Source organism: Chenopodium album, chromosome 2, assembly GCF_948465745.1.
Source record: "Chenopodium album chromosome 2, dcCheAlbu1.1, whole genome shotgun sequence".
Taxonomy (NCBI): Eukaryota; Viridiplantae; Streptophyta; class Magnoliopsida; order Caryophyllales; family Amaranthaceae; genus Chenopodium; species Chenopodium album.
This window is the reverse complement of record NC_137835.1, coordinates 36,679,948-36,694,175: the sequence shown is the minus strand read 5'-3', so window position 1 is coordinate 36,694,175 and position 14,228 is coordinate 36,679,948. Positions and strand designations below refer to the sequence as shown.

The window sequence follows — 14,228 nt, the reverse complement described above, 5'->3', positions numbered from 1 at the left end:
CGGGGATGATGGTACAAAGTGAGTGATAGAGTCACATTCACCCGTAGTGGCCACTACTCGATTCTTATTGTGCATAGCGATACGTATGATCTTAAAGGCATGCAAACAAAATATTCAATTTGCTCCAAACAAACATTAAGCTAAATTGGTTGAATATTAATGCAACACATAATTCTAAAATATCTTGATCACTTTAATTAATAAAAGATTAAAAAGGAACCTAAATCGGTTGTCCAAATTATCTTATTAGTCGTGATTTTCAATTATATATTCCCTTTAAACATGCAATTTGGTGATCAATAGTATAATTGAATAAACATTAATATTGGAAGGAATTTAACAATAATAGCGTTAGTCAAATAAAATATAAATTAACCTAATCATGATACTAGACATATTAAAATAAAATAAGTAATTAAATTAATTAATTACTCACATTCCACGGGTTCCTTTAAATGGCTACATCATGAATAAATTGTTAGTAACTTCAATAAAAAATATATATCAAATGAAAATTAAATTATATAAATGTAGAGTTGATTTGGTCTAAACCCCTCAGTTATTGGTACCTTTCACGCCTTGGTTTAAGGACGGAACCTCGAGTGTTGTATAGACTCCTTGCAGTGCTTAAGGGAAGAATGGTGTAATGAAAAATATAGGTTTAAGGCTTAGAATATAAGAGAGAGAGGAGAATGATTTTTTGTGTAAAAGAGAGGAAGAGAGAATGATTTTGTGACCAAGCTTGTTGATGATTGAAAAAGGGGAGATATGTCCTCTCTTTATAATGAAAAAGAAGGGTCAAATATTTAAAAAAAGATTAGAATTCAAATTGGAATAATACTCTTGCGATAGACAATAGTTTTTGCGGTTTTTGTTTTTATCATATCTTTTAATCCATAAATCGGAATAAGATAAATTATATGTTGTTGGAAAGCGTTGAAGTCTACTCTCTAAACCAATTAGAATCAGATTAAATTATTTATAAAAATAAAAGATATGACTGAAATTGTGGGACGGTGTCAGGTTTGGATAACCTTTGGTATTTCATTCATATCTTTTCCATTTTAGCTCGGAATTAATACTATAATATATCATTAGAAAGATAATTTCAAGGGCTATACAACCATTTAAGATTTGGATAAAAAATATGAGGCACAAAAATAATATCTTACTATCTTTGAACGTCTTTCAATTCGAATAGATTTAGGATTTTCAAAAGGAAAAGTTTTATTCAATTTCAAACTCTTTAATCTTATCTTATCAAAAAGGCTAATTAAGATATTTTAGAAACTTATAGAAGCTTCTAATTAATTTTAATTGGTTTAGGGATGAGATTAAAGTCTTTGGACCCTCCACATGATCATTGGGTCGTATGTAAGGTGGGTTTAGGTTCGGTTTGGGCTAAGTTTAATATTTTTGTCATAACTTATTCGTTATAACTCGGATTTGGGCTTATAATATATCGTTGAAAAGCTCTTTTCCAGCCCAATTAACCAATCCATAATTGGACTCATATTATTGACCAAAAAACTAGTATAAACGTTTTTATAAAGAGGACACGAAATGAATGATTTTAAGGGACACGAAATGAATTATTTTGGGTTTAAAGGCACGAAAAGAAGAAAATAAGTTATGATTTGGGGAAATGGGCTATGAATTAGGTTGGTTTATGAAATGGAAATATGGATTTAAGCACTCCAAGATTAAATACTCAACCCGACTTATAATGGCGGTGAAAGGTGGTTCATCATCGGGTTTGGTTTTGGGGAGACATTCTTAGTTGTCTACACCTACGTGTTAATATCCTATGTTCTTGATGCATTACGGATGGTCTTTCCAATGTGGAACTTTTTATGCACATGCCAATAATGTTTTTCAAAATTACGCACGTGAAATAATTAGAACTTTTCGAGTCTTATCCACTTATTCTAAATTATTGCCAAAATAAATTTTAGGAATTAAAATGGAAATCCTCCCCAACAAAGTCGCCAAAAAAACTGTAGGGAATATTTCAAGCATCCCACCCTTGAGCCCCACTGTGATCATACACTTAAACATGGTGGCGTCCGAAGAGAAGGAAGCTAGAGTAAAAGAGTCGCCAACAAGTTTTAGGAACTTGTAAACCGTTGATAGGGTGAAGGTTACTCCCCTTCACAACCCATGAGATCACTAACTCCATAGTTGTCTGGAACCATGACTTGATATCTGAGGATAAAGTTAAAAATCCAACCTAAAAGAGGTTGAACCTGCCCTAAAATTAGGCCTCTACTTTATTTTTCTCATATTCATGTGCGCTTTTTGACTAACATACAATCAATATATTAATCCTAAACCCGTTTAATCTATGTTGGTTTAATATTATTGCACAAACAAATCTATTATTTGCGATCACTTAAATAATAATTATATTAATCTAAAATAGATTATTAATTATATTATTAAGCGAGATTACAAGTACCGATTCCCTTTAAACATGCATAAAAGGCGAGATCAAGCAATAACAATAATAATCAAGCAACAATATATATCATAAAAATCATCATCATATTCTCAATCTCAATAAAGCATAATAATATTAGCAAGATCCTATGCATGATACTAACAAGATTAATAACAAATCCTAGCATGTCACTAAACATTAAAAATCAAATCTTTAGCCCTAACATGATACTAACATGATATTATAATGAATAGGAGGCATCCCAAACATGATACTAGAAAACAATTAATAACATCCTAATATGATACTAGGAATTAAAATAATCTAAGCACGATTTCTGTATCAAAAGATCAGTAAAGTAATTAAATTACTTACTTCGATGCCTCGTATCTCTTACTAATAATAAAATACACGCGTTTGTAAATTCAAGGAAAATACTAAATCAAAATAATTAAATTAAATAATCGAAATAGAGATTTGGGACCAAACCCTCATATATTATCAACCTTTCACGTTTAGGGTGAAGGCAACTTCGAACTTGGATAGGTGTGTCTAGAACTAATGAATGTGAAAATTTTAAAGAGAGAAGGTTTAGAAAAAGAATGGATAGAAGAAGCTTTTAGCTTTTAGAAAGAGGAAAAGATGATGGTTGTGAATGATAATAACGAGGAGATAACAACCCCTATTTATAGAAAAAAATAGTCCAAAAACAAATCAAATCTATTCGGAAAAAAATACCTCATGTTGCAAACGACAGGAGTTAGCGCCAAACGACAGGCTTAGCGCCAGGCGACAGCTATCAAAGGCTTGTCGTCTTACGCTAAGTAAGAAATCAAACGTGCTTTGTACGCGAAATCCTCTTCTTAATACGATTAAGAAACTTATTTCGCGTTGATCAGATTAAAATCATGTTTGTGACAAATCACATATTTTATTCAAAAAAAAAATCTTTAAAATATAATTATTAATCCTAATCTCATTAGAATTTAAACGAACCTTCTAGATAATTCAAGAAGATTAAAATCAATCCTAATAACATTAGGAATAATAATTAATAGGCCCTCCTCTAGATCATTGGGCCACATATAAATTTAATACATAACTTCAGCATTTTTCGTTGGAATTGGGATTATAATATATTGTTGTAAATTTCTTTTCGAGCCCAATCAAACTACACTATTATTGGACCCTTATCATGGAAAAAACTAAATTGGACTGGCTATTTTCATAAATAAAGTGTAAAAAGAAATATTTTAAAAAAACAGAAAGAGAGATATTTTAATAAAAACATCCACATCACTAGACTTTTCACAATTTCACTTCTTTCCATAATCAAATGACGCGAAAGGTATTCATCACTGAATTTTGTTTTGGGCAAACACATTTGAGTATCTACAATTACGCATTTGTCATCTTGCGTCATGAGAATCTTTTCAAGATGAGTAGATTCTGCATGACTTGTTTGAGATGTTGGGCCAGAAAACCATCTATGACTTTCCCTTTTTTTGACTTTTTAGGGGTACATTTTAGTTTGAATTTGGCCAACATTACCAACCACTTGGATATTCTTCCTTGTATGGGTGGTTGTTCAAACAAATAATTTATCGAATTTTGTTGCAAAATCACATGAGTAGTGTGTGGTAACATATAATGTCGTAATTTTTTAGTTGCCCACACCAATGCTAAACGTGTCTTTTCCAAGCTGCTGCATTTTGTTTCATATTGAATGAATTATTTAGGTGTGTAATATATTGCACACTCGACTTTTTCTACCTCTTGTTCTAACATGGCTCCTGTGGCTATATTTGTAACTGATTTGTATTGCCTAAGAGGTAGTTTGGGTACTGTTAGTGCTAAAACTTGTGGACTTTTGAGATAATCTTTGATTTTCTCAAAGGTCTTTTGGCATTGATCGTCCCATTCATGTTTTTCCTCTTTTTTCAATTTTTTAGATATCGGCTCATAAGTCATGGTCAATTTGTTGACAAATCAACTTATGTACTGTAGTTGACCAAGAAACCTCCTAATTTCTTTTTCTATTTGAGGGGGCGGCATATCAACATTTCCCTTTATTTTAGAGGGATCGATCTCAATACCGCGTGTGCTTTCTACGTATTCGAGTAAATCGCAAGAAGATACTCCGAAGGCGCATTTTTGTGGATTCAATCACATTATATATTCCTTTATGCGATTGATGAATTTGCGTAAATATTTTATATGTCCCATTCTATCTTTAGACTTTACGATCATATCATCCACATACACTTCTATTTCTTTATGGATCATATCATGCAAGAGAGTCGTAGCCGTTCTTTGGTACGTAGCTCCTTCATTTTTTAGACCAAAGGGCATGATTGTATAGCAATATGTACCTCAAGGGGTGATAAAGCTTGTCTTTTCTTCGTCTTCTTTTGCCATTAGAATTTTGTTGTAACCTGCGTTTCCATCCATAAAGTATAACATTGCATGTTCAGCCGTGTTATCTACTAATATGTCAATATGAGGTAGAGGAAAATCGTCTTTAGTGCTAGCCTTGTTAAGGTCCCTAAAGTCGACACACATGCAAACTCGTCCATCCTTTTTAGGGACTGGGATGATGTTTGCTCTATTCCAAGAATGTCCTTGTATGACCAAGTGAACACATCTTCAAATTATTTGATCGTCGATATGAGGATCGATCGCTCTTTCGGATTAAAAATTACGCCAATTTTGACTTCCCTTTTGTTCTCATTGGTTCCTATATTGATTGTTTCAGTTTCTTCAATTATAGGGTTCTTTTGTTCCCGTTCATTTATTAATTAAACCAATTTATTAATATTATCATCTTCATTAGATTGATTGTAATAGCATTCAAAAGATTCAAGAGAAGAAATATACTTGGAAATAGAGCTCATTTTATTAAAAACAAAAGAAAGTACATCAAGAGAAGAATCCTTTTTGGGATCTTCATCTTTAGAACTAGAAAATAAAGACTCAGTAATGGCCATATGGCCTAAATTTTCAGCTTCCTTAAAATCTAAAGTGGACTCATCGTCAGATTCATCAAACATCTTCCCTTTGCCAGTGATGATTTCCAATTTATAACCTTTATGATTGGTCCATTTGAAAGATTTCCACCATCCTTGTTCGAAGGTCTCATTAGAAGGGGTGATCAACTAGGTTGGGTTAAAAGCTTCATTTTTGATGGCGTTCTGATTAGTTATTGTAGCAACATGATTTTTCTCTAGTCCAAATAGCAAGTTGAATGCTTGCCTATCATAGCACCCTGGAGTTGGGTGTTTTGATTAAACGATTTTGAAATCGTCATTCAAGGAGTAGCAATCGTGGAATATCTCGAATCCAGGCTTCTTGATACCTTCTAGAACCTGTGGTTCTGGAAAGTTATAGCATGGGTAATCCTCTCCCTCCCTAATGAATTGTCCATTAAGGGTTCGATTGTAGGATGGGAGTAAAGGGATTATCCTTTTCCTATTATTGTATCTACGTGCTTTAATTTTAGCATCGTGAGATCCTATTTCTTCTTTGGTTGGTTTGTATCCCAATCCAAACAAGAAGCTTTTCTTTGGGATAGGAAGTTAGAGAGACTTCTTCAGTCCTATTCTCAAAGGCATCCTCAGAAAGTAACTACTCTTGATTAAGCTTTTTTTTTTTACTATTGGGGTAGAGTATGGATCAAGCTTGAATGGTTTTTCAAGGTTCTCCTCCATTTCTAGTGTGCAAATCGCCTCCGCGGCGAATCCCCACATGTCCTCTTCATCATTATTATGGTTTATTTCTAGAAGTGATTGATTGTTTATTGCTATTTTGAGAGGAGAAGCATGTATGGTCATAGGAATACCTTGATAGTTGAACCTAACCAATTGATGAAGTGAGGATGGAATTACACCAAGCTCATGTATTCGAGGACATCCAAGAAGAATATTGAATGTAGGTTTAATATCCATGACATGAAATTCGACCATCTTTTGAATTGGGCCTGTGGTAATTTGTAGCTTAACAGTGATGAGTGGAATTTATGACACACTTTTATCCTTTTTCTCTAAGGATTCTCCCCTCATTTTCACTTGTTTGGGCCTTTTCTAAGCACTTTACCCTAGTTTTGTTTTCTCTTGTCCCTTCTCGTGTTTCCTTTTCTTTTCCCCTTTTTCTTTGGTTTTCTTAGTGTTTCTTCGTTGTTTTGTAGGTTGTTGGCCTTTTGGATGAACCTATGGATGCATGTCGAGCTATGGAAGGGAAATGAGATGTCCAATAAGGTTTTTATGGCCATGCTAGAGTCGCGGCGCGGAGCAAAAGGATGCAGGCGCGGCGCTTTTTGCTGAAAAACGACCAGGAACTCGGTGATGCCGTGCTGCGCCCTGGAAGAGGTCTCTCCTCCTTGGCTACGGGCGCGGCACCTGGAGCCGCGGGTGCGACGTATCGAGGCACTTTCTTTTCCTCTGCTCCCTGATCGCTGCCTCTCCTCAGCAGGAGAGGCCTCTCCTACTTTCAGCCGCGGGCGCGGGTTGCTGGGTTAAGCAACTCCGTACCCAGATTAGAGAGGGAATGGCTGCGTGCTAGAGGGCTCTCCTTGGTATTTTATTTCCGTCTTTTGTGATGCATATAAAAAGCCACTTATTCATGTTTGTAATCATCTTTTATCTTATCAACATTTAGCTTTAATTTTAGAGAGAGAAAGGGGATTATTACTCAAGTCTCCTTTATTGTATTAAACTTTGGTCAAGTTTAATCTTCAATCAAGCAACATTTCAAGTTTTCTTCTTTCATTAATCCTTTCTTTAGTGATCTCTAATCCTTTCTTTTAGCTTTATTTATTTTCTTTATTGTTGCTTGTTTTTATTAATCATATTAGTTCATCTAGTTATTATTGATTTAATTGCTCTTATTCATGTTTTGTTTTGTGTTTCTTGAGTTTATTTCTAGTTTTGATATTATGTTAATTTTTAATCTCCCTTCTCTAGGCTAATTTCTTAACTAGGGGAAAAGGGTGGAACATATGTATTGATATTGGATGAGTGATGATGGTTGGATTGAACTCATGCCATAAATTAATGAAAGACATGATTTTTGATAGCTTGAGATTATTATAGCACTTTATTAGATGTTTCTAGTTTAAATGAATGAAAGTGATTTGAACTAGATTAAGATCATCACTATTTTAATGATTGCATGAGAATGAGTTATTAAAGTGGAGTTTTATTTGATTGGGCTTCTTTATTCTCTTGATTGATTGTAACTAATTGGATGCATGAGAATGATCCTAATTAGTATAGACCTTTTTCATTGATTTGCCTAGACTATTGCATGAGAATTAATTGTTTAGGTAGAATCTTGTGTTCTTTGGCATGTTCATCATGATAACCATTATTGTTACCCTCTTTCTATTCATGTTTGACACCCCCGTATCCTTGGCGTCATTCTCTCTTGATTTTATTCATCATTATCGTTGCTTATTTGTAGTTTTTGTGCTCTTTACTCAAAAACAAACAAAAACACTCCCCTTTTTACTCTTGCCTTAGTGAAAATTGATGTTGAATGAGTGAGCTTCCTTAGTGGTTCGACCCTTTACATGCCCCCATACTTGTATTACGGTAGTTTAGGATTATAAATGATTAATTTGATTAGGGTAGTAGTTTAACGACCTATCTAAATCTCGATCAAACAGTTCCACACACCGATCTCCTCGAGTTGTCATAGGCCCTAATGCTTTGTGTGGTTGATTGGAAGTCTTTTTCTGGATAAAGGTCTTTGTATTTTGCAGTTTGTAATGGGCATACATTTACAGCCGACCCATTTTCCACCAAAGTAAGAGGGATGTTGTATCCCGTGCACCCCACAGTTAAGTATAATGCAGTGTTATGGGTAGCGTCTTTTGAAGGCAAATCATCACTAGTAAAAATGATGATTTGTCGGATTTCTCGCTAGTACGCAAGCTAACGAGATCCTGAGGAGTTGTGTCTGTGCTTACAAACAAAGCCGTTAGAGCGTTCATAAGAGAATTCTTATGTTCTTTAGAATTACTTAGGAGTTCCCAAATGCTAACATTCGCCTTGGATTGACAAAGTTGCTTGACTAATGGATCTTCCACCTCAAGGGGAGGTGGTATTGAATTTTGAGCTTGACCTTGAGTTTGATTTTGAGTGGTCGAAGATCCATTTGGTTGCTTGATAAACTCGCCGAGAACGAGTTAGATGATCTATCTCATTTAGGTTAGTTGTAGGACTCATGAACCAACTTTCTTCTAGAGGCTTTGAATGTGCTTCCATTTCAAGATGTTCCATGAGTGGTGCTTGATGCCATTGTTCATCCAAGGAGAGATTTGATAAATCTTGCGATTTCCCAAAGAAATGATCCCAACCAAGCGTTCCACTTGTCTCATTTTGTAGAAAAGGTTGAGGTGGGACGACGGCGTACATAGAGACGTATAAGTCTTGAAAGTCATCATCCCATAATCCACACACTTTGATAGTTTCCCCTACGAGTGTTTTTGATGAGTGTCATTTATGGCACTCATTTAGTTCTCTTTAGGGTGGATTTCATGCTATTTTATAGCTCTTTTCTTTAGCTTTTCCTTAGTTTTACTCTTTATTTCTTTAGCTTGCATTTTCTTTGTTGAATTTCTATTTTTATGCATTTCCTGGTTTATTTTGTTATTTTCGCTTTTATTTGCTTGTTTTCTTTCATTTTTCAGGTTAAGGTCGTTATTCAAAGATTACCGAGACTCCTTCCTAAGTTTGGCATTGATTAGGATGCCTAATGTTCTCCATTTGAAGCTCAAGCATGGAGAAGTGCAAGTTCATTTAGACCTTAGGCCGTGTATTCAAGCCGTGGGAGCACGAATTCTCATGTTTAACCAACAATCATGGAGTTTTGGGTCTGCCATGTCCCGTGTTTATCACAAGCATCGAGTGGAGCACACGAGGAGCATCAAAATGATGGTGAAGGGGGGCTGCCATGCTCCTAGGCGCGGGCGCGCGCGACCATGGCACGGGCACGCGGCCTGGTGGCGCGAGCGTGCCTCTCTAGGTCTCTATTCCGTACCCAGTTTTGTGCAGCCGCACTCCTCCTTGTAGTTGGTAACGCCTGTAAAGGTCTATTTTGGACGATCTAACTAATTTCTCTTCTTTAGTTTTACTATATATAGATTTTCCCTCTATTTTTGGAGGGAGAGTTCTTTTTAGAATTAGAATAGAATTAGGTTATATTTTGTAGAGAGAGAAACTCTAGTTTGTAGAGAGAAGTTCTTGATTGATGATTGAATATTGATGATTCTAAGTGTTTTCTCCATTGATTTGAAGCATATTTGTAAGGATTTCTTTTACTTTAATGCAATCTTTAGCTTTTGATTTTAATTACTTTGTTAATTGTTAAAGTTAATTGATTTTTGATTGATTTTAGCTTGATTAATATGATGATGATAAATTTGTTGTTTAGCTTTGTTTTGATATTGATTTCCATGAATTGTGAGTAGTTTTCTTGCTAGGAGTATGATGAAGCATATACGAGTAATGGATTTATGCTAATTGATGGAATTGTTGTTGTGATTAAATTGGTTGATTGAGTATGTGCATATGTGTGTTTAATATAGGAGTGATCAACCTAGTTACTCACACTAGATTGCATTGTAGGTTCACATTGATACGGACAATTGAGTTGTTGCTTGCATATGTCGATTTAGTTTGTTTGTGAAGTTCCTAACTAGAGTCTCTCGTAGTTGACGCTAGTTTGACCTCTAGGAGATTAGTCTACCTGATAAGTGACTTTTATGTCACTTTTAGGGTGTTTATTGAGTCGTATTCCGGCTTATTTTCCAATAATTTCACCCTTTTTATCCTTTATTTCTATTATTTTCTTATTCTCGTCTTTTATCTTTTTGTTTTGAGTATTTTAGTAGTTTTTAATAGTTTTTAGCTTATTTTCTTAATTTATTTAAATTATCTTATTTTCTATGTTTATATTTCAAGTTTTTAGTTCTTGTTATTTAATAAGTTCCTAGTTTCTCTCATTTTCTAATTTTATTTTTATGTTTGTTTTCTTTATTTTATTTAATTTCTTTTGATTTTATTTTCAAGTTATTTTATTTTTTTTTCTTTGTTTTATTTTATTTTATCTCGTGGTAATACCCTCGTGTTTCTGGTTGTAGGTGTTCCGGGTTTCAAAGTCATATTCGTGTTCGGAGTCCGAGGTTTGAGGCAAATGTACAATGTCAAGCTGCTGCCCTCTTGCTAGCAGCTTATCAGACACCACTCTCCCTCCTTATCCTTCACCACACCTGTCACGCACCACTCACTCCCCTGCTCCCCTCAACAACACCAACTGCAACAGCAACAAACACACCACCTCCAATCACCTTCCCCTGCTTCCTCACGCAAACCCCATCACCTCCAACCACCACTCAACTGCCCTGTTTCTACCAGCCGCCACTAATCTCCGCACCTCCAACCACCTGCCACGCACTCCCACCAATCTCAGCCTTCACAGCCAACATTAACCCCTGCTCCAGTTCATCTTCTCACCTTCACGCAACAACAACCACCGAAACTACCATCAATCATCAAACCACCTCACGCATTCCCACACCTCCAACCACCAGCCACCGCATCTCACACCCCAAAATTCGCACCTTCCTCACCTGATAAACCACCACACAGCGCCAACAACAAAAGCAGCCAGCAAACCGCAAATTCACCTCAAATCAGCCCCAATTCAGAGCAAATAGTAAATCAATCGAGTTCAGGCAAACCCATTGAAGAGTTTGGTCGAAGTAAAAGGGCGAAAACAATAAGAATCATTCGAACTTTTCTGATTTTTAGAGGCGTGGTCGAACACACCCATGGTTCGATCGAACCAGCCCATAGTTCGGCCGCACCTACTTTCGGTCCGATCGAACCACCTCACGAGCTTCGCGCATGATATTTAATAAGATCGATTTGATGATGATTGAAGGTGAAGCTTTCCAGCCATTGATTAATTGGGATGATGATTATGCGTGGTGAGGGTTTTCAGCAGAGCAGCCACGAAAGGAAGAAGAGGATGGGCTGATGGGGGGGATTTGTTGGGTTTATAAATTTCATTTTCTTTTATTTTTATTTTCTTTTCTTAATCCTTTTTATTTCTTTCCCTTTTATTATTTCTTTCTTTATTTTATTTTTCCCCTTTTATTTTTCCTATTTTTCCTAAGTTGTTTAAATACCCATTTTTTGGGGGAAAAATCCATCTATGATTTTAATTTCTTAATTAGTTTTAGGAGAGCTTCTCTCTCTTAGGGTTAGATTAGATAATTTTTAGTGAGAGAAAATAGATGATGGCTCAATTTTCTTCCAAGATTCAATTTTGCTCAAGTTTAAGTTTCAATCAAGCAAGAATTCAAGTTTCCATCTTTCATTAATCCTTTATTTAGTAATCTCTTCTCCTTTCCTTTAGTTTTATTTATTTGTTTTATTGTTGTTTATTCTTGTTAATCTTATTAGTTCATCTAGTTGTTATTGATATCATTGATTTTAATTATGTTTTGTTTTGAGTTTCTGGAGTTTATTTCTAGTTTTGATATTGTGTTTAATCTCCCTTCTCTAGGCTAAACGTTTGGCTAGGGGAAGGGGGTGGAAGATATGATTTGATATTGGATGAATGATGATGGTTGGATTGAACTTATGCCATATATTGATGAAAGACATGATTTTTATTAGCTTGGGATTATTGTTGCACTCTATTTGATGTTTTCTAGTTTAAATGCATGAAAGTGATTTGAACTAGATTAGGATCACCTCTATTTTAATGATTGCATGAGAATGAGTTATTAAATTGGAGTTTTTATGGATTGTGCTTCTTTATTATCTTGATTTTATTGTAACTAATAGGATGCATGAGAATGATCCTTATTAGTGTAGACCTCTTTCATTGATTTGCCTAAACTATTGCATGAGAATGAATTGTTTAGGTAGAACCTTGTGTTCTTTGGCATATGTTTCATGATAATCACCATTATTCTCCTCTTTCTAATCATATTGAACACCCTTATATCCCTAGCATCATTTTTTATTGATTTTAATCATCATTTTCTTGCTTACTTGTAGTTTTAGTGTTCTACTCAACAAAACCAACAAAACAATCCCTTTTTCACTCTTGCATTAGTGATATTTGATGTTGAATTAGCATGCTTCCCTAGCATAGTGGTTCGACCCTTTAATTGCCACTAACTAGTTTAGTGTAGGTTTAGGTATTATAAATGATTAATTTGGTTAGCGTGGTAGCTTATCGACCTACCTCACGCCTATCAAATTTTGGCGCCGTTGCCGGGGAAGCGGCTTGTTTAACATTTATTTTATTATTGTTAGAGTCATTTTATTTGCTTTCTTTTTATTATTTTGCTTTTATTTTTAATCCTACTTGTCATTGCTAATCGTGTGCTTAGCTTTGTTGTATTCAAAGAGAGATATGCCAAGACAAGAGGATGACCTTTATTTTAGGGAGTTTGGAAACCCGGAAATCTATGAGCTCACGAGTGGTATACTTCTCCCGACCACCGAGATTAATTTCACAATACATCCACAATATGCTAGGATAATGAAAATTGAGCAATTTTCCGGAGGCGTAAGTGAAGACCCAATTGAGCATTTGGACCAATTCCTTGAGTTGTGTGCAATGATAAAAACAAATGAAGTGAGCAAAGATTACATTCATATGCATCTCTTTCAGCAATCCCTCACCGGAAGAGCAAAGAAATGGCTCAAGATTTTAAAGCCCAACTCTCTCACCACATGGAAGGAAGTTGCGAAGGCCTTTCTCAAGATGTTCATTTCTGATGAGCAAACCGCAAAAATGAGGAGGAAGATAGCTTCTTTTGAGCAAGAACCGGATGAAACTCTTGGGGAAGCATGGGAAAGGTTTAAGGATTTGATTAGAGCATGTACTCATCATGAATTCAACCGTAATTTTCTCATGAGATTCTTCTATGATGGCTTGGAGCCAATGTCAAGGACCAATCTAGATGCGGGTGCCGGTGGCCAATTGATTAAGATCCCTCAAAGCCAAGTTGAAGCTACAATTGAAGAAGTGGCTACTAGCTATCCTTGGGGAGGCCAAAGAAGGTTCCAAGGGAAGCAAAGGGATCTTTATGAGTTGAATAAAGTCGGCCAACTTAAGCACATAGTTGAGCTCTTGAATGAAGGTCTTTCCAAGTTAAACTCAAGTGTTGGTTTGTGTTCAAAACCATCACAAATCATTGATTTCTCATGTGCTCGTTGTGGTGGGACGGATCATGATGCATCCTATTTTAGAGAGTTCAATCTCAAGCATGGTGAAGTTTTGAATTTGAGGGAAAAAGAGTTTGTAACCCAAGCTCAATCCCAACAATTTCAACAACCTCCAAGGCTAGTAAACTCCTACCCCCAAGATGGACCTCTCTTCAATCCACCAACCCAAAACTTTTCCTACCTTTCTAACCAAGTAGAGAACTCTCAAGATCAAAATCATGACCTATGTCCTCAAGCATATGAAGAAAAATCCCCACCCGACCACACAAAAACCCAAATTCTTCAACAACGTCAAACTATCACTCCACAATTCCAAGAAATCAAATCTTACAATGAAGTTGTTGATTCCCGACTAGCCAAAACTTCTTCTCTCCATTTAACCACAAAACTCCCCTTACAATCATCTACTAACCCTTCACATACTTATCAACCCGAAACTTGCAAGGAGGTCAAGGTTGTGGATGATGTGGTTAAGAAGAAGGTTCAAGAACAAAATGAGGAGCCATTTGATTTTAGTGAACCAAACAAGTTTGAAGGCC

The 14,228-nt window shown here is 35.5% G+C and overlaps 1 non-coding gene across 1 annotated transcript; it reads right to left on the bottom strand.

Moving 5' to 3' along the window:
- Positions 1–13,252: 13,252 nt before the first annotated feature.
- On the bottom strand, positions 13,253–13,359 carry LOC145608957 (small nucleolar RNA R71). The gene has a single exon (XR_014105960.1). It is a non-coding gene; the product is annotated as a small nucleolar RNA R71 (small nucleolar RNA).
- Positions 13,360–14,228: the final 869 nt, after the last annotated feature.